The sequence below is a fragment of the Pleurodeles waltl genome, chromosome 1_2 (genome assembly GCF_031143425.1).
Source record: "Pleurodeles waltl isolate 20211129_DDA chromosome 1_2, aPleWal1.hap1.20221129, whole genome shotgun sequence".
Lineage (NCBI taxonomy): Eukaryota > Metazoa > Chordata > Amphibia > Caudata > Salamandridae > Pleurodeles > Pleurodeles waltl.
The window spans coordinates 24471511-24491252 of record NC_090437.1 but is presented as its reverse complement, the minus strand read 5'-3'; positions in this window follow the sequence as shown (position 1 = coordinate 24491252).

Here is a 19742-nt window from a genome sequence, read left to right as displayed (position 1 = left end):
GTTAACATGGGGGCTGACTTTAAATATGATTAAAGTGTAGATTCCCTTTTGGAGCAGATGGACTCATGGAGTTTGGGGTCTCTGAACTCTCTATTTAGAAATACGTCTCTTATTACAGTTGGTTTTGAGATTGTGTGTTTGAGAATGCCACTATTAGAAAATAGTCATTTTCTTGTTTAAACTATTCTGTGACTCTGTCGTTTGTCAATTCTCTGGGTTAGTTTGACAGTTGGGCTGTTTGCACCTCTTTCTACACAGTGACACAAAGGGAGCTGGGGTGTAGCCTGCATATCCTGATGAGCCGTCTGTGCTAGGGCGGGGGGGGGAGGAGTGGTCACTTACACCTGAAAGTGCAATCACAAATGCAGTCTCCAATCTCCTGGTGTGTGTCTGGGGCCTGGCCTAGGCAAGGCAGGATCTCCCAAACAAGAGACACTTTCCTTTGAAGTAGGCCTACTTCAAAGGCAGAAATGGGTAGAAGAAGGGCATTCAAACCCCTGAAAATTAGATCACTTGTGGAAATCAAGCAGAACCTCTGCCTGGAGAAGAGCGGAAGAGCTGAGGAGAAGTGCTGCCCTGTCTGTGCTTTGTGGAGCTATCCTGCAGTTGCTACTTCTGCCTGTGCAAGGGGACAAAGACTCGACTTAGTTGCGTATTCTTGCTGTGCAGAAATCTCCAAGGGCTTGTCCTGAGCTAGCCTCCTGTAGTTGAATTCTCAGTGCCATCAAAGATTTCCCCTGCCAGCACCTGGACTTTCTGCTGAGACTCCTGCCCTGCCAAGTGGTGCTCTATCCAGTTCCTGGGGCTTTGAAAGGTGAAGCTGGCAGACCAACACTGAAAATCCACGCACAGACACCTTCTGAGATGCGACTGAGAAACAACGTGCTGCCGGCTTCGAGGCTGAAATCTCCACTCCACCTGCATCGCCGCTGGAAGATCGACACACGCAACTGGAGAAACAACACACAACACCCGCTGACAGAGGCTGTTAACGTCGCGACCCCACATAGCGTGGTTTTCCGATACTGTGCGACTGGATTTTTGACACAAACCTCCCTGGGCGTGGAAAAACAATGCAAAGCCTGCTCGGTCCCAAGGTGTCTGTCTGGATCGATGCATCGCTGTCCTGCGGAGAGGAAAAATGAAGCACGCTGACCCGACCGGAGGAGGAAAAACACACGGTCTAGCTTGCGAGTGAGAAATCGATGCATTGCTGGCCTTTTCCGATGCACACTCGCCCGTGCAGTGTTATTCTGATGCAACCCAGGTACTTTTTCATGCTAACAGTGTTAGCACTGTTTTCTAAGGATTTAAGACTCTTTTTGTTTTTCTAATTCATAACTTGACATGTATGGTGGATTTTTGTCGTTTTGGTCTTGGTTTGTTTAGATAAATATTACCAATTTTTCTCAACCTGTGTGGTGTCATTTTGTAGTGTTTTCACTGAGTTACTGTGTGTGTTGGTACAAATACTTTACAGCTAGACTCTGAAGTTAATTCTGCCTGCTTGTGCCAAGCTACCAAGGGGTGAGCGGGGGTTAACTGAAGGGTGATTCTCCTTTACCCTGACTAAAGTGAGGGTCCTTGCTGGGACATCGGGCAACCTGACTGTCAACCAAAGACCCAATCTCTAACATTGGGGATCAGCGGATGGGATTGTATTGTATTTGTACTTGACATACAGCGATTAAGTGCACACTACTGTTTTCAGTGCAGACCACTACGTGACCACATACTACTTGTCTTTATGATTTTTGCTTTTTTCTCTTTTTTTGATGTTTTCCTTACTTCCCTTTTGTGATAATCCTTGATTGACTTTTGAACTTCATTTGGGAACTTGTTTGTCTGCCTTTGCACTTTTAACTCTCTATCATGTCTCAATCTGGGGATGCATTAGCTGGAGCTGCTTTTGGTTTAGCGAAACTGGAGAGTTACACAGTGGCCCAATTGAAACAGTTCTGTAAGGATCTTGCCTGTCCCATTAAGAGCTCCACCAGGAAGGAGGAGCTGCAAAAGGCACTGAGGGCCTGGGTGACAGCCCAGGAAGCTGAGGGGCACACAGAAGATGAGGATGACGGTGAGGAGGAGGAGGAGGTGCAGAGTATTCACAATGGTATTGTGGGTGGGCCTGTTCTGCCTAGGGGGAGGGTCTCCAGGGCAAGTAGCAGTGTCTCATCTAAGGGTCTGATTCCTGAAGAGTTGCAGGACAGACAGGCAGAGAGCGCTCACCAGTTGGAGCTGGAGAAAATAAGGATGGCCATGGAGGAGAAAAATGTCTTTTTGCCTCATGAGCTCAGCTTGAGAGAGTTGGATCAGAGGAGCCATCCTAGTAGGGATGGTGGCAGCAGTAACACAGTGCAGCCTGAGATGATGGTGCACATTCCTAAAGAGCTTGTGAAGGATTACAAGAGGGAGGATGACATACTGTTGTGGTTTAAGGGGTATGAGTCTGCTCTCCATATGAATCTGGTCCCTGAAGCTCATGGAGGGGCAGGTCTGTGGAAGCATTTTGAGGTAGAAGGAAGGGATACTCTGACATCCTTAGGGGATCCCCAGGGGCTCACTTACCCTATTATGAAGGACGCCCTGATCACTAGGTATGGTCTTGCCACTGATCAGAATAAGGACAAGTTTAGGTCCTATAAAAAGAAGGAATCCCAAACATGGTTAGAATGTGTTGACTCTCTTTGCAGGTCACTGGATGGTTGGGTAAAGGGCAATAAAGTAACAATCTATGAGGGGCTTCACAATTTGATTGCTTGGGATCAGTTGTACAATTTATGTTTTCCTGAGCTGCGCCAGCACCTGACTGACAGCAAGCTGAGTGACCTCAGGAAGCTTGCGCAGGAAGCGGACCGCTGGGAGAGCACCAGGGTCCACAAGAGGTATGGTGGAGACCATGCCAACGGTGGGCATGGTCCCTCTCAGAAGAAAAAGGGTAAGGGTAAACACGGGGTGTTCTCAAAAGGGCCCAAACCTATTTCCCAGGCTAAGGATTCCCAGCCCCCCATTGAAAAGAAGCCATGGTTCTCCAAAGGGAAACCTCTGGAAGGGGGCCCCCAACGTAAGTGTTATGCATGTGACCAGCTGGGTCATGTGAGGGGGGACCCACAAACGCCTCAAGGGTACACCAGCACCCACTGGTGCACAGTCCCAGGGTTTGGCTAGTGTAGCAGTTGGGGAGGAATTGTTTCCAGAAGGGTGGGAGCCAGCTGAGATGACCCTCAGACTAGGGGACAGTGAGATGGTCCAGAGAACCCTCGTGACTGAGAACACTAAAAAGTACAGGCAGTGGGTAACCATTAATTGACAGAGGGTGGAGGCTCTGAGAGACACATGAGCCAGTGTGACTACAGTGAGGAGTCACCTGGTGACTGAAGAGCAGATAGATCCCCAGATACTTCACCAAGTATTTGCGGTAGACAACTCAGAGCGCCTGTGCAGAGTGGCGCAGGTTCCCTTTGAATGGGGGGGTCTCAGGTTCCTTGAGGGTAGCTGTGAGTCCAACCATGCCTGTAGATTGTTTGCTTGGCAATGACCTGGAGGATTCCCCTTGGAAGGTGGTGGAACACAGGTCACACTTGGAGATGTTGGGTCTGCCTGGGTGGGTATGCATATCCACCAGGTCAACGGCAGCCCGTCAGGGTGTTCAAGAGCCCCTGGAGCCTGAAACAGTGGCCAAGGGGACCGCCAAAAGAGGAAGGGCAGGGGGTGCGGGAAACCGGCCCCAGAATTTCCCATGGTCAGGGAGGAGGATCTCACGTGATCTATTGGGAGGATAGCCTCTGTATAGTGAGTCTAAGGTGCCTGAGCCTGGGTTAGCCCATGTGCTGGTGGTACCCCAGTGCTTTAGGGCCTTCCTACTGGGTCTAGCTCATGACGTGCCTTTAGCTGGACATTTGGGGCAGGGCAAGACCTTTGACAGGCTTGTCACCCACTTCTATTGGCCACAAATGTGCAAGCACTCTGATGCACACTGTAGGTCTTGTCAAACTTGTCAGGCAAGTGGCAAGAGTGGGGGGAAATGTAAGGCTCCTGTCCAATCTTTTCCTGTTGTCAGTACCCCCTTTGAAAGGGTTGATATTGACATTGTGGGGCCTCTGGATCCCAAGACAACCATGGGCAACAGGTTTATCCTGGTCTTGGTGGACCATGCCACACAGTACCCGGAAGCCATTCCTTTAAGATCAATCACTGCCCCTGTGGTGGGTTTTGCCTTGATGGGAGTTTTTACCCGCATGGGGTTCCCCAAGGAGGTGGTGTCCGAAAGGGGTACCAACTTCATATCAACTTACATGAAGTCTCTGTGGAAGGTGTGTGGGGTACCATACAAGTTCACCACACCTTACCACCCCCAAAGCAATGGTCTGGTTGAGAGATTTAACCACACCTTAAAAGGCATGGTCATGGGCCTGTCAGAGCTCTTGAGGTGGAAGTGGGACGGCCTCTTTCCATGCCTTCTGTTTGCGTACTGGGAGGTGCCTCAAAAGAGACTTGGGTTTAGTCCTTTTGAGCTGATCTATGGCCACCCTGTGAGTGGACCATTAAGTCTGGTGAAGGAGGCTTTGGAAAAAGCTCCTATTAAACCCCCTCAGGTTGTATTCAGTTACATGCTGGCTCTTAGAAACCAGACTGCCGACTTCAGAGGTCTCACACAGGAGAACCTAGAAGCAAGCAAGGAGGATATGAAACGCTGGTATGACCAGAATGCCACTCTGGTCGAGTTTCAAACTGGTCAGAAAGTGTGAGTGACAGCACCAGTGGAGCCTAGGGCGCTCAAGGACAAGTGGACTAGGCATTTGAAGTGGTGGAATGCAAGAGTGAAGTCACCTACCTGATGGACTTGCAGACTCCCAGGAACCCTTTGAGGGTCCTGCACGTGAACGAGCTCAAGCCACACTTTGAGCGGATTGAATTGTTCATGCTTCTCGCGACAGATGACGGGGTGGAGGGGGAGAGTGAGCCTCTTCCTTACCTCCAGTCTGCAGGAGATAAAGATGGGTCTGTGGAGGGAGTGAACCTCTCCCCCTCCCTGACTGCAGAGCAGCAGAGGGACTGTCGCCAGGTCTTGCAGCTGTTTGCCTCACTGTTCTCCTTGATCCCAGGGGTCACACACTTGAGGACACATGATGTGGACACTGGGAACAGTACACCCATTGAGCAAAATGTTTACAGGGTGACTTACAAGGTCAGGACTAGCATCAAGGAGGAGGTATCCAAGATGTTAATCCTAGGGGTTATTGAGAATTGCAGCAGTCCTTGGGCCAGCACTGTGGTTTTGGTCCCAAAGGCCGCTGCTTCTGGTGCCACCCCAGAACTCTGGTTCTGCAAGGACTACCGGGGTCTCAATGCGGTCATTAAGACTGACACGCACCCCATCCCCTGAGCTGATGAGCTCATAGATTGGTTTGAAGCTGCCAAATACTTCACCACGTTTGATTTAACGCCTGGGTATTGGCAGATTTCCTTGACTGAGGGGGCCAAGGAGAGGACTGCATTTTCTACCCCAGATGGGTACTTTCAGTTTAAAGTGATGCCATTTGGGATGAAGAATGCCCCTGCCACCTTTCAGAGGTTGGTCAACCAGGTGTTGGCTGGACTGGATGTGTTCAGTGCCGCATACCTGGCTGACATTGCTGTCTTTAGTTCCCCATGGGAGGAACATTTGCGTTACCTCCGCCGAGTGTCGGAGGCCCTGCAAAAGGCAGGCCTCACTATTAAGGCAAGCAAGTGCCAAATAGGGCAGGGTTCTGTGGTGTATTTGGGACACCAGGTGGGGAGTGGCCAGGTGGCACCCCTACAGCCAAAGATTAACACCATTCTGGCTTGGGAGCCTTCCAAGACCCAGACTGAGGTGAGAGCCTTTTTAGGCCTCACTGGCTACTACAGGAGGTTTGTCTAGGGGTATGGCACCATTGTAACCCCCTTAACTGAGTTGACTTCCAAGAAGCAACCAAAGAAGGTGATCTGGACAGAGGCTTGCCAGACCGCTTTTGATGCCCTGAAGGCTGCCATGTGCACAGCATCTGTGCTGAAGGTAACTGACTATTCCAAGGAGTTTATTGTGCAAACAGATGCCTCAGAGCATGGTATAGGACCAGTACTCTCACAGCTTAATGAAGAGGGCCTAGAACAACCTGTAGCCTTCATTAGCAGGAGGTTACTTCCAAGGGAACTTAGGTGGAGTGCCATAGAGTGGGAACCTTTTGCTGTGGTCTGGGTGCTGAAGAAGCTAAGACCCTACTTGTTTGGGACTCACTTCCGGGTTCAGACCGACCACAGACTTCTCAGATGGTTAATGCAGATGAGGGGTGAGAATCCAAAACTGTTGAGGTGGTCCATTTCCCTACAGGGGATGGACTTTACGATGGCCTTTTCTGATGCACACTCGCCTGTGCAGTGTTATTCTGACGCAACCCAGGTACTTTTTCATGCTAACAGTGTTGCCACTGTTTTCTAAGGATTTAAGACTCTTTTGCTTTTTTAATCCATAACTTGACTTGTGTATGGTGGATTTTTGTCGTTTTGGTCTTGTTTTGATAAATATTACCTATTTTTCTAAACCTGTGTCGTGTCATTTTGTAGTGTTTTCACTGAGTTAGTGTGTGTGTTGGTACAAATACTTTACACCTAGACTCTGAAGTTAAGCCTGTCTACTTGTGCCAAGCTACCAAGTGGGTGAGCGGGGGTTAACTGAGAGTGATTTTCCTTTACTCTGACTAGAGTGAAGATCCTTGCTTGGACAGGGGTTAGCCTGACTGCCAACCAAAGACCCCATTTCTAACACAACCTGTTTTTGTATAACTTGCCATATGATTGCTAATCTGTTCTTATGACTTGCAAGTATTTCCTAATGTTCCTGGTATGGGCATCTCTGAGGATCTTATGATGTGCATTTCTATAGCAATGATTTTCCTGACTACTGCTTATGTTGCAGAATAATGAGTAACTTGTGTGTTATATGTGACTACTGCTGATTTCTGCAGAGTAACAGTACTGTGTAATGTTCTGACAGACAACTGCTTGGGTAGCAGCGTATTACTGACATTTTGTGTTTGGTCTAATAATGTGTACAATACAGTTTATTTTTATATCACTTGGTGTTGTGTTTCCTTTGTGGTGGGAATGGTGTGTTCCGTGAGTTGTGTGTGTTGTGCAAACGCTTTACACATTGCCTCTGGGTAAAGCCTGACTGCTCGTGCCAAGCTACGAAGGGGGTGAGCAGGGGTTATCTTGGGTGTGTAACTCCCTCACCCTTACTAGAGTGGGTGGGTTCTGCCTGGCTTAGGTGCACACCCGAGCCAACCAGAAACCGCATATCTAACGTTCTTTATTTTTTCTTTCTTCCTTCCTTCTATTTCTTCCTCTTTTTTTTCCACCCAGCTCCTTGGTAGAGCAGGGCGACTGAGAGAGTGGCGGCGGCAGTGCAGTTGCTAGCCACTTACCTTGCAGACATCAGTGCCACCAAGAGGTGCAGCCCAACCCATTTGTATAGATGTGAAGGTGACAGCACTTGTATTGTTTCGGCAATGCAACCTCCCCTCCATGCTGACAGCAGGCGGCAGGTCTGGGAGCAGTTACACTGTTCGGGAGCATCAACTTTTGTGGAGGAGTATGTGCTGGTGGGTGTGTCGGCACAATGGGGTCCAGCACACTCAGCAGCAGTTGATGCATCATTGGGCGGACATACCGGGCTGTGATCAAGAGCTGCTCAACCTGCTGGGCATCAAGGTGTTGGGGCTCAGTGAGTAAATAGTTGTTTATTTATTGTGTGTGTTCCACAATGCTATTTTTTTCTAATAGCAGTACTAATTCTCATTGGTAAGTTACGTTTACATTACAATGAATATTATGCAATCCAGTTTGAGCTAGCCAGGTGCTCTGTCAACACTTCCTAATTGAACTCATCAGCACACTTTTGGGCTGGTTATTTAAGAAGCTACGCAGACTGAGACTCTTCCTGTCACCAAGAATAAGATAGTGGTAGTAAGTAATATCAGTGAGATAGCATTTTCTTCTCTGTGCCTTTCTTTGTGTAGCTTATTCAGTCCCTCCCAACTGCAATCTCCCAGTGATGTGTAATTGTGTAGTAAGCATCAATGCTTTGAAAAGAGTGAGATGGAGTTGGCCTATCAAAGGTCGTTGAGAAGCAAGATTTCTTGCAATATGAATACATTAATAGGGGTATGTAGTTGCAAACTTAGCTTAGGAAATTTGGAGTAGGACTTAAGGGTAGGAAGTTAATAGGTCAACTCGAGTCAATACTAGTACTACAGGTGATCTCATTTAGAAAATTATAGTGTTACTGTGTTTGTCTTACCTGCCAAAATATTTTTGGGGAGTGTACCCCTAATCTATTTTGTTATCTTCTTTATTCCTAAGCTCAGTACTCAAGGGGAAGAAGAGGGCACAATCTCAGGTGGGTCTGAAAGATGAGGATGGCAGTAACAGAACTAGTGCAGCAGCTGGCAGATCTGCTGGCTCCAGTAAGGCCTTTTATATTATTTCCATAACTTTAACCACTCCTCTTTTAGAATAATCTTTCTTCTTTTTTTACTGTGCCTCTCTATCTTTTTGTACGTATTTTTGTTCTATCTAAGCTTTGGTAAATTCTTGCTATCCATGCATTTTTCTATTTTTCATTTTTGTACCTCACTCACTCCTGTCTGTACAAGTATGTAGCTTTCTTCTGCTTTGTTACTAAGCGTACCTTTCCCTTCTCCCCCTTATATATCTTGCGGACTGGTACTGTAAGACTAAGAGGACAGATGTTTAGGACAAGGTATTCTACCATGAAGATTGCATACCTAGGCCAGCCACGCATGTTTGTGAAGGTTTTCTTTTCCTTGCTCACACTCAAACAGAAAAACAAGTGAGTGGCCAATGCCATGGTGGTCCCCCATGTTGTGTGTATGTGTTACTCAACATTAGAATACCATACCAGCCCTTTCAGTGACAATGCAGCACGGCTGGAAAGTAGAATGAGGATGGTCTCATTGCATTTGCCAACCAAGACCTTACCAAATCACCATAGGTCTTCCCGGATTAACCAAATATTCCACCCTTTCATTGCACTTCAGCGACATTGCTCTGACCCTCTATTATGAAATATTTGTGGTTGACTTGACTACCTGGCTTTTCTGGCATGGTTAACCAACAAAATTGAATGATAGAAAATAGAACTTTAGTAATCTATTGTATTTTGTTGAATTAGTTCCTAAACAAATAACAAGGGGGTGGCGTATCTGGCATCTAAAATGTGTAACTTTTTTTCCAGCCGCATTGACCATCAGTGTAGGCGCCAGCGACAGCACCAGTGCACTGGAAGATGCAGCGGTTGGAGGGAGAGAAGCGGCACAGCAGGGACAAGAGTTGGTAAGTCACCATAATCAATCTGTCTTTATTTGGATACAAATCCATAACATACACAGACACATACAACAATATTACAATAAATAATCTCTTTAGAAAATAGACACAACAATTAGTATTTTATCATTATTGCACCAGCCCGTCAATCTACACATCCTCATATTGTAATCCCTCCAGATATACATATGTCTTCCTCTGTTTAATTACATGAATGATAAATTGAATTGCCAAAACACAGCTTTCCACAGTACTTAGTTTACCAATAAAATTAAAAGCTTCTTTAAAATGAAACAACTTGTTGGTAATAAACAGAGGTTTTAAAAAAATCTCCTACTATCCTGGTAAATTTTACATAATAAAATAAAATGTTCAGTAGATTGCATAGTTTTACAGTCACAAGGACAGTTCTGCAGATGCTTCCGCCATTTCCACGTAGCTAGAAATGCAACTAAATAATGTGTGATCCGCAGATGCAGTCTAGTTAACAGAAACCTATCTTGTTCATAGGTAACCATTGACAAATATTTTGGGATGGCATTATAAAAATCACACATGTAACGCATTACTGTAAATTTTATGGCTTCTTTGGCCCCCCCCATGAGCCTCTTTCTGATTCATCAATAGCATCCTCAGCTCTTTTTTTACAATAGCTAAGTTTTGTAAGTGGGTTGCCCAAGTCTGAATTCAAACCAATACCTTTCAGCCAGATCTTCAAGTGTAAAAACCAAGGATTTCTGTTACTACGTTCAAGAGCTAAACAATCTCTTATAATCTCCTTAGTAAAACCTGTCCCTGCTTTGGCCCATATACCGTGCTAAGTTAACAAAGCCCTTATATAAATAGAATTTTCAATAAAGGGGGGCATCAGTTCCTTTTGTACAATGTAAGATGATGTGGAGCTCGGTACCACAATGACTCTGTCCAAAGATTTATTCTTCAGTACTTGGCAGCAATTAAATATTTGCGAATACCCATAATGCGGAGCCATAGGAAACACTATTAATTGTTTCACTCTTATAAATTGCCAGCATTTAATTTAATGTTTGTTACCAAGTTTAGATGAAAACCTGAAGATGGCCTCTGTAGATCTTATAAATTGCATCTTCATAATTTCCAGCTTTTGGCTCCACAAACCAGAATTAGAGAATCAGAGAAATGTACCCCCAAATAAGTGAAAATACTCACTTCTGTAAGTGTTTGACCTTAAACTCCAATGGTTAGCTTCTTAACTTTGCCTGGGCCGCAGGTCATTATAAAGGTTTTAGCCTGATTCAAACGCATGCCCCTCTAAAAAACTCTCAATCAACCGCTGCAAACTATTAGCGGTCCGAAACAACAAGACCGCTTCATCCACATAGTGTAGGATGGGGACAGGGTGGTTCCCAACTTTCGGTGTGTCAGCCAAAAAGTTGCTGTAGTTACGCATCCACCCCATTATTATGTAATGAAAAAGGAAGTAGAGCTAAAATGCAGCCTTGACAAATCGCTCTCCCTATCCCAATTCCAGAAGTACATGTTCCATTGGTCCCATATTGTACTTTTGCTGTTAGATGGCTGTACAGTTGAGCTAAAAAATTTATTATGTCTACGGAGGCGCCCTGCGCCATTAAAACTTCCCACATTTTAGCATGATTACCAAGGTCAAATGCACTACTAATGTCCGCAAAGCACATAAAAATATGACATTTTTTCACGATCATGTATTTGCTCCCTAATTGATGGAGATTAAAACATTGTTCTATCGTCACTACTCCTGGTCTAAAACCTAATTGGGTCTCAGTAAGCACCTGGCTACCTATTTTTCAATTCCCCAACCATTTTAAAAGTATCCTTCCTAAAAGTTTCACTGAGGAATCCAAGAGGGAAATAGGTCTTTAACATTTAGCATCCCCCTATTTCCCTTTTTAAAAATAAGGATTTTAATACTTTCTGTCCAAGATGATAGTTTAAAACCCCTTGAGACTGCCTTATATACTTGCGTTAAAATAGGGCACCACAAATCAATATGTGATTTATAAGCATCTACTGGCACACCATCCGGACCAGGTGCCTTCCCTTTCAGACATAGCTCCATGGCAACTTCGACCTTGTCCAAGTATGTCAGGGAGACCAGATCCTCGGGGTCTGCGCACGTTCCCAACATGTCCACCACTAGACAGCTCCAAAGCTCCGATAGAAATACCACAGAGCCTGAGAGAGTCCAAGTGGGGGAAAAGGGGATTAGGTAGGGAACAGCTAGGAAGGAGACCTGTAGGAAGCAAGAGGTTAAACAACACAATATCAAGATATAATCACATTGACTTTCAATAGACTATGGTTCTAAGAGTTCATATACTGGAATCATGAATAACCTACGAAATGACTATAACTAGACCTCAAGAAATCTAGGTACCTGGAAAAAAATCAAGAATGGGTTAATACAATGTTTCATATGAGCTCTTGATGAAATACCACATACTGTCTAGAAAACAAGAACCTACTTGAATAATGTTTCAGAATGAACATTGCATTTTTACATGAGGACAAAGGCTATCTGAACATTCCCTGAAAACAACAGGAACTGTACTAGGGACTTAATATGCACAAAGAATGTCACACTTTGAATTAAGACACCAAAGTTTTCAATGCCATGAAATGATCATGCACACTGTTGAACTAAGAGCCAATCGCGCTTACTGTTGCCGATTCAAACAAGAATATGAAAATAGCATGAAATGATCGTGCACACTGTTGCTGATCTGAATGCCAAGGTTTACATGAGAGAAATGAATCGCACACTCTGCCGATTCGAACAAGAATATCCAAATGCCATGAAATGATCGTGCACACTGTTGCGATCTGAACGTCAAGGATTACATGCTGGGAATGAATCGCTCACACTGCCGATTCGAACAAGAATATGCAAATGCCATGAAATGATCGCGTACACTGTTGCCGATCTGAACGTCAAGGTTTACATGCTAGGAATGAATCGTGCACTCTGCCGATTCGAACAAGAATATGCAAATGTCATGAAATGATCACGCACACTGTTGCTGATCTGAACGTCAAGGTTTATATGCTATGAATGAATTGCGCACTCTGCCGATTCGAACAAGAATATGCAAATGCCAGGAAATGATTGCGCACACTGTTGCCGATCTGAAGGCCAAGGTTTACATGCTAGGAATGAATCGCGCACACTGCCAATTCGAACAAGAATATGCAAATGCCATGAAATGTTTGCGCACACTGCTGCCGATCTGAATGCCAAGGTTTACATGCTAGGAATGAATCGCGCACACTGCCGATTCGAACAAGAATATGCAAATGCCATGAAATGTTCGCGCACACTGCTGCCGATCTGAATGCCAAGGTTTACATGCCAGGAATGAATCGCGCACACTGCTGATTCGAACAAGAATGTGCAAATGTCATGAAACGATCACGCACACTGGAAGTTTCACAACTAGGCCCAAAACTCGAAAGTCTTTGAGAACGGGGTTGGGGGCCCATCCTGACCGTCGCCTTACTGCCCTGCTCAAGGATCACCAATATAATGAGGGCAGGCCTGGAACATCAAGGTAGGCCTCCAGAACAGGAGCTCAGGAAGTTGCTGCTGCTCTGCACCGGGACCTCTGAATAGTGAGCACGTGGAGCTGGGCTAGCTCCCTTATATAGAGTCTGGCACAGCCCACAAACCACACCCAGTCATGCTGCAGGGAAAGCTTCTAGAAGGTCCTAGAAAGGGACAACACCCTAACACACTCAGTAAGCCTGCAGCAATACCTTGCAAATTAACAGTTATTGCAAACATCATTAATAGTGTTTTTCAAGGTTAAAATCTGCAATGCAAAAGATTAACATACTGCATACAAACACAATGCATGAATTATGCTCTTGCATAAAGACTGGGTTTTTGTATTTTTGTCGCCCGTAGAGCGCGCACTGTCCTGATGTTGACAAAGGTAATATTAGTCAAGTATGGTGGGCCGAGCACTAATACTGGTGTTTTTAAAATATCAAGAATCAAATTAACTGGATTACAAATCCCTCCATAATGGATGTCAGTCATCTGGTTGAATGTGAATAACGAATTCAGGGGCATTTCTATCCCTCGAGAAAGGCTGGTTTACAGTGTTCCAAAATAGGGTACTACACCACATGGAGGCTGCTTGCTCCAAATCTTCCCATTCCTTGGCTCTTAACCTTGATTTCCTATTCTCTAGCACACGTTTGTACGCTTGGCATTCTTCCCTTATCTTTTCTGTATTTCTGGGGTTAGCTTGAAGAATAATTTTGAGCTCCTGTCTAGCTTTAGTACAGTTATGATCAAACCACCCCAACTTATCCCCATTATTTTTCAGAGGTCTTGATTTTAAATCCTTCAAGATAGCTGTACTGGGCTCATGAAAAGGCAATAGGGTTTCTATTGGACTCTGATTCCATCCTGTACATATTGTTATTTCCTCCTTATTCTTTCTAATAATATTCTCCATAAAATCATCTTCATTGATGCCAGTCTATGTTATACTAATACCATTACGGCCTGCAGTTTCAATATCCTTCATTAAACATTTTCTTCTTTTGCGTGGTATCCCAGTTTTAAACCCAATTGACAATGGTAGTAGATCACTAAATAGGGCTGGAGTAATGTTTAGCTTATCTACTAAGGTGGTCCCATTTTTTTAAAACTAGAATTTGGTCAATAACTGAGGAGTGATCCCCCCATAGAAAAGTTGGTAATCTGTGCACTCTCAGGGCCTCTCTCCTGTTCCAGCAGCTCCAGATCAAATCTAGTCATAGTCTCATTCAAGGCCATCCCACAACTATCACACATAAAATAAGTCAGCCCATTTCCCTCTTCATCTAGATACCCACAAACCCTATCCATCATCGTTTTGCAGGTGCCAGTATTAAAATCTCCTACCAAAATCAATATATATGGGTCTGTAATTTTACCTAAAAACCTATTCAATTATTCTTCAAGCATACACACAAACATATTTCTAGAAATTTCAAACCTGTTATTATAAAACGTTATTAACACAATTCCTGTCCTAGACCTAGCTTCAAAATATGAACGCTGAAAGAATGGTGAATTAGTAGATGCTTTAATCAATTTGTGGGAAGTTAGGGTAGACATCAATACAGCTAGCCCCCCCACCAGCTCTCCCACTAAGTGAAGGTTTGACAGGGGTTGTAACTGAGACATAACCTTCAATATAAAAGGATTCCTTGTCCCATGTCTCTTGTAAACATATAATACGTGCAGTATTTAATACTGTAAGCCAGTCCTTATTTGCTAGCTTACCGCTTACCCCTGCTACATTCCAAGACATAAATGTCATCTATGGGATCCAAGGATTTCTTAAATGCTGGGCCATCCAAACTATCTTTATTAGTTATCAGGTCTTCTGGAGTTGACATCTCCTTACTTCTACAGACTAGTAGTCAGTCTAGCTCATCAATGCCACTAAGGGGAGCAAAAGGGTTCATACTTATCATATGCTCCTCAGTTTCTAGCCTAGGCCCTACTTTGATTTTCCCATTTACACATTGTACATTGAGGGAATGAATAGGTCTATAAAAAAAAACAAGGGTACAGCGGCAATGTCCCCTTTTCTCGCTAGCCTATTTTGCTGCCTTTTGCATAGGTCTATAAGGAGATTTTTAACAAATAAGGGGTGTCGAAAATTCATCACTATACAGTCCCCATCTTCCTCTTTCCTAGAGGGGCCCAACCAATGCACATTTCTCACAAATAAGATTTACTGATACTAAACACATGTAGTACAAACATCCATTGATATCCAGGGAACAACCTTATTACGTAGAGCTGACAGAGTCCAAAGTGTCTGATCTTAATTTAGGTACATTCTGCAGAATGATTACATGAGGGATTGCTTCGGGGACAAGTGTAAAACCTCTATCTGAACCTTCTCTCTACCCGCCCTCTCAAAACTTGAATTCATCGTGAACCAATTCCCCATCCAGCCAATTGGTGCCCTTATTTGCAGTGGTTACCCTTGCACAGTCAAAATGTTCTTTTTATCCACTCTGTTTTGTTCCTTTGCCGGCTCCATTACTGATTCATTGGAAATTGAATTTACTGTATCCATAATTAACAATTGCTTGGGAGGGGTCAAAACCTTTGCATGCTCAGCACCCACTGTAGAGGGATTCAATTTGATCAAAAAGTGATTAATCGATTCTTCCATCCAAGTCATGCGTTCCTTCAGTTCTCTAATTTTTGTCAAGACTTTAGATTCAATATTATCTAGTTTACTATGGACCTCTTTAGTAAAAGCTCCAAACCTTTCGGGACTGGGAAATCTTGTACTATAGTCTGGCTGGATTACTTCACTTCTTTATTACCAAGTGGTGTTCTTGGTTTCCTGTTATTAGGGGACTTGGAGGAGGTTCCTGTGTTAACTTTTACAGACTGTCTACATTTCTTGTTTTTAGGGGGGTTGTGTTAAGTCAGCCTCACTAACAAGTTCTTCTATTTCTTCCAGTGACTCCATATACACCGATGACAGGCAGGCCTGCTTAGGCTTAGCATCAAGGGTATTGAATAAATCCATGTCATTAATTAAACTGGCGGGTCAACATTAACTTCATCAATGGCCCCCTGGAAATCTCTTTTTGTGGCCACCAGTCTAGCCTAAGTGTTAATGATTTTATTGTTTAATCTGCCCATTGCGTCTGTTAGGTAGTTGGTAATCACATTAGCAGTAATAGGTGGTTTGCTCCTATCTATCCCATTTTGGGACCCATTGTGAGACTGTTTTCTTTTCCCCATCATTAGTAGAAACTTACCATGATCAGCAGCCGGTCCCAAAATACCACTCCTAAAGTAAAAAGCCAAGAGGAGGGGCCTGTCCTGGCCTCGATTGGGCACAGATGAGCCCATCCTTGGCCCGGGTGTGTCCCGCACTGTGGGACAAGCACGCTAAGTTTTTACATTCCTGTCATCATGTATGCTGCCAAAGCGGCTCCTGCCGCACTTGATTCTGGGGCTTGAAGTGAGGTCTCCCCGGTTCCCCAGGCTGTTTTGAAGGAAACGGCACTGCGGGACAAGTGCACTAAGTTTATATGCCTCCTGGTGTCAGAGTGCTGCCAAAGTGAATACTGCCACACCTAATTCTCGGGCTTGTAGTGAGGTCTCTCCAGCCCCCCAGGTCGTACTGAAGAAAACCGTGCTGCGGGCACAAGTGTGCTAAGTATATACACCTCCTGGCATCACGTATGCTGCCGAAGTGGCTCCTGGTGCACTCGATTCTGGGGCTTATATTGAGGTCTTCCAAGCTCCCCAGGCCGTACTGAAGAAAGTAAGTCATAATGCTGGCCTATTGACAATTATTAGTATATTAACTGTAAGGGTTTTGCTTGTGAACCCTTTGCTTAAGCAGCTATAGCGGGGATTTAATGATGGCCTCTTCTATTTGCAACGCAGCAGACAAAAGTTCATAATAAATTGACGCTACAAATGATGGGTTGATGGAAAAGGAAATAAAAGAAGGATGGACAGATAAAAAGAAAGGATGGGAGAAATTGTATATAAGTGAAAGGATGTGTGAGTGGGTGAAAGGATGTGTTTGTGTTTGATAGGAGATGCCTGGGTGGCTGAAAGGATGGTTGAAAGGGTATATGGGTGAAAGGACATCTCAGTGGGTAAAGGCTTGATGGGTAAAAGGGTGCTCGGGCGTATTAAAAGATGGTTGGATCATAATTAATGGTTTCATGAGTAAATGGATGGATGGGTGAAAGGATGGTTGAAAGGGTACATACTGGATAGGTGAGTGTATGGAATGGATGGATGGGTGGGTATATGGATGGATGAATTGGAATTGTGAAAGACTAGATGAAAGAGAATCTAAAGCTTAAATGGTGGGAATCAAAGGGTGAATAGCACAATGAAAAGATGAATGAATGATTGCTTGGATCAAGAAATAAAGCAGTTCTTCTGTAGAGGGATGTGTCTGCTCTCCCTCTTCACTTGGTTTACTTGGTTATCAAAGCTTTGGTTAATTTTCTGTCTACTCCCTTAACTCACTACAGCTGCTAAGCAAGGTAGATATGTATCCTTCCACTTATCATCATACCTCCCTGCTGATTAGTCATCCATGATACTATGACGTATCTGCAGCGCGGATAAATTCAGCAGTACAATAGTGTTGTCTGTGCAATGTGCATCTGCTTCAGTTAATGCAGCATTTACAAAGTTGTCAATGCATTGCAAACTTAAAACAAGGTGTGTTTCCCTTCCCTCCCAGTGCCCATTTTGTTACCTTCTAGTATTTCAGTCATTTATTCTTTCCAAAGTTCGGTCCCAACTCCCAGCCACCCAAAAAAATTGAGAAATACCATTTCAGCCTGTGCCACATTTATATACAAATGATTTATATTTCATGGCCCTTTTGACATTCATCAACTACAGTGAGGCAAGTGTGGGTAAATGAAATTGCCCCGTGACTCCTAATCAGCCACATCAAAATCCAATGGCCCTATGGGACCAGCACTGCACTGCTACTGTGCCACTCTACTTTACAAACAATTGCTTGCACAGAGCACTGTTTATAAATTGTAATTTTCTTTTTTGTTTCTTGCTAGAGCTAATCCCGTTGCATATCCTCATACACACCTGCAGATAGCAGCCTGGCTGCAGCAGTGGAGGCTGGAGTCCATCCGCACAGACTACCAGTTGCTGGCGGCTCTTCGGGAGGAGGAGGAGGAGAATGAGGCCCGGGCAGCTGCCAACATGCCCTTGGATCTAAGCTCCTGCAACAAGCCGCCAGAGCCTCCAGTCCCCTCCCGCACCATCTTTGCCGCCAACAGATGGCAGTAGCCCATCAACATCCCACCACTGCTTCCCTCTCACGCTCAGACTGCATTTTCCAGCACTGCGTGTCCTAACACCTCACGTCCCTAGACCACCAACTGGCGCAGACAGAGGCAACTCTCAATGATCTCCAGAACTGCATGGAGGGTGCCCTCTTTCAAACCCCTTTTTAATATTTTGTTTTGGTGGGAGGGGTACTTATTGTGGGCGGAGAGAGTGGGAAAGGAAGTTGGGACTGGGGTTTTTCTCTTTTGACATTTCATTCAGACTAGTTTGAATTTAGTTTCATTGAGCTGTGGTTGGGGATGGGGAAATTTGTTTGGGGAGAGGGGTGGGTAGAAAGGGTGGATTTTATCATTGCAAATAATAAAATAAGAATCATTTGTTTTACTTTATTTATGCCTCAAATCTTTTAAATCATTAAAAAATCTGCTTAAAAAAGTGCATGGCAGTTAGTTATACCCTTGCTCTACTGCTCTCTGTAACTATATTGATAGTAGAGGGTGATTTCTATTGCCTATTTTGCCTACAAAAACCTAGATACACACAAATAACATCTTCAGTAGAAGGTAATTACTAACTAAACAAGTTCACTTCAATCCATAGTTCTCTTGCCTGAATAGATAAAACAAGAGCTGCAATCTCAGTCTTATTACTGCAGGGCTTTCCCAAGGTGACATCTTATGGTGGAGGTAGTAGTAGCAGGCTAGTGCACTAACAAGGAGGACATCACAAGCAAGGTGCCACTCTCACTTATGCGGACTCCAAATATAGGATTAATCAAAGGGTTAGCCATCACTGTCAACTAGATTGAAAGAAGGCAGAGAGTTAGTGGGTTGTATTATATCATAACTTTAGAAAGACTGAGACCAGAATACCACAATGACAGTATGATTGATGACACACAACAAAGAAGACCTGATAGGATAATAATAGCTAGTAATATCAACTTTCTTCTGAGCAATGGGGAGCTAGTATTTAATGAAAACTAAACTTAGGAAATGAAATACTCAAGTCAGGAGAAGTGGTCTCAGAGTCAGGAGTGGTGTGGACAAGGTTAAGCATTTATGCAACTCACAGAACAAGGCCTGAATAGTGATGTTGATAATAGATGTGTGGGTGGGGAAATGGGGCTTGTGTAGGCTATTGTTCAGGTAGTTGAAGATCATGCAGTGAGTTGGTGTCGCTTTCACCACATCCGCCTCAGCAAGTGTGTGATCCATTTATGGTGTAAAATTAAGTCACACCTCAATAAAAATCACACAGCCCAGGGGGAGAAAGTTAGGGATTTGATGAATGGATAAGAAAGGGAATGTGGGGAAAGGTGTGACAAAGACAAACACTACACAAAGGAAACAACAATAATATTAATCGGGGAGTTGAGCAGCATACCATCATCAATCTGTTGTGGAAGAAAATGAAGGAATGAGTATGACACAGTTCAGTTAAATGCAGTGCAACAGTCCTTCAGCCCCAGAGAGACCCAAAATAGTATGGGGCTGATTTAAGAGCCCCTAGCACCTCCCTGTGCCATGTTATCATCATT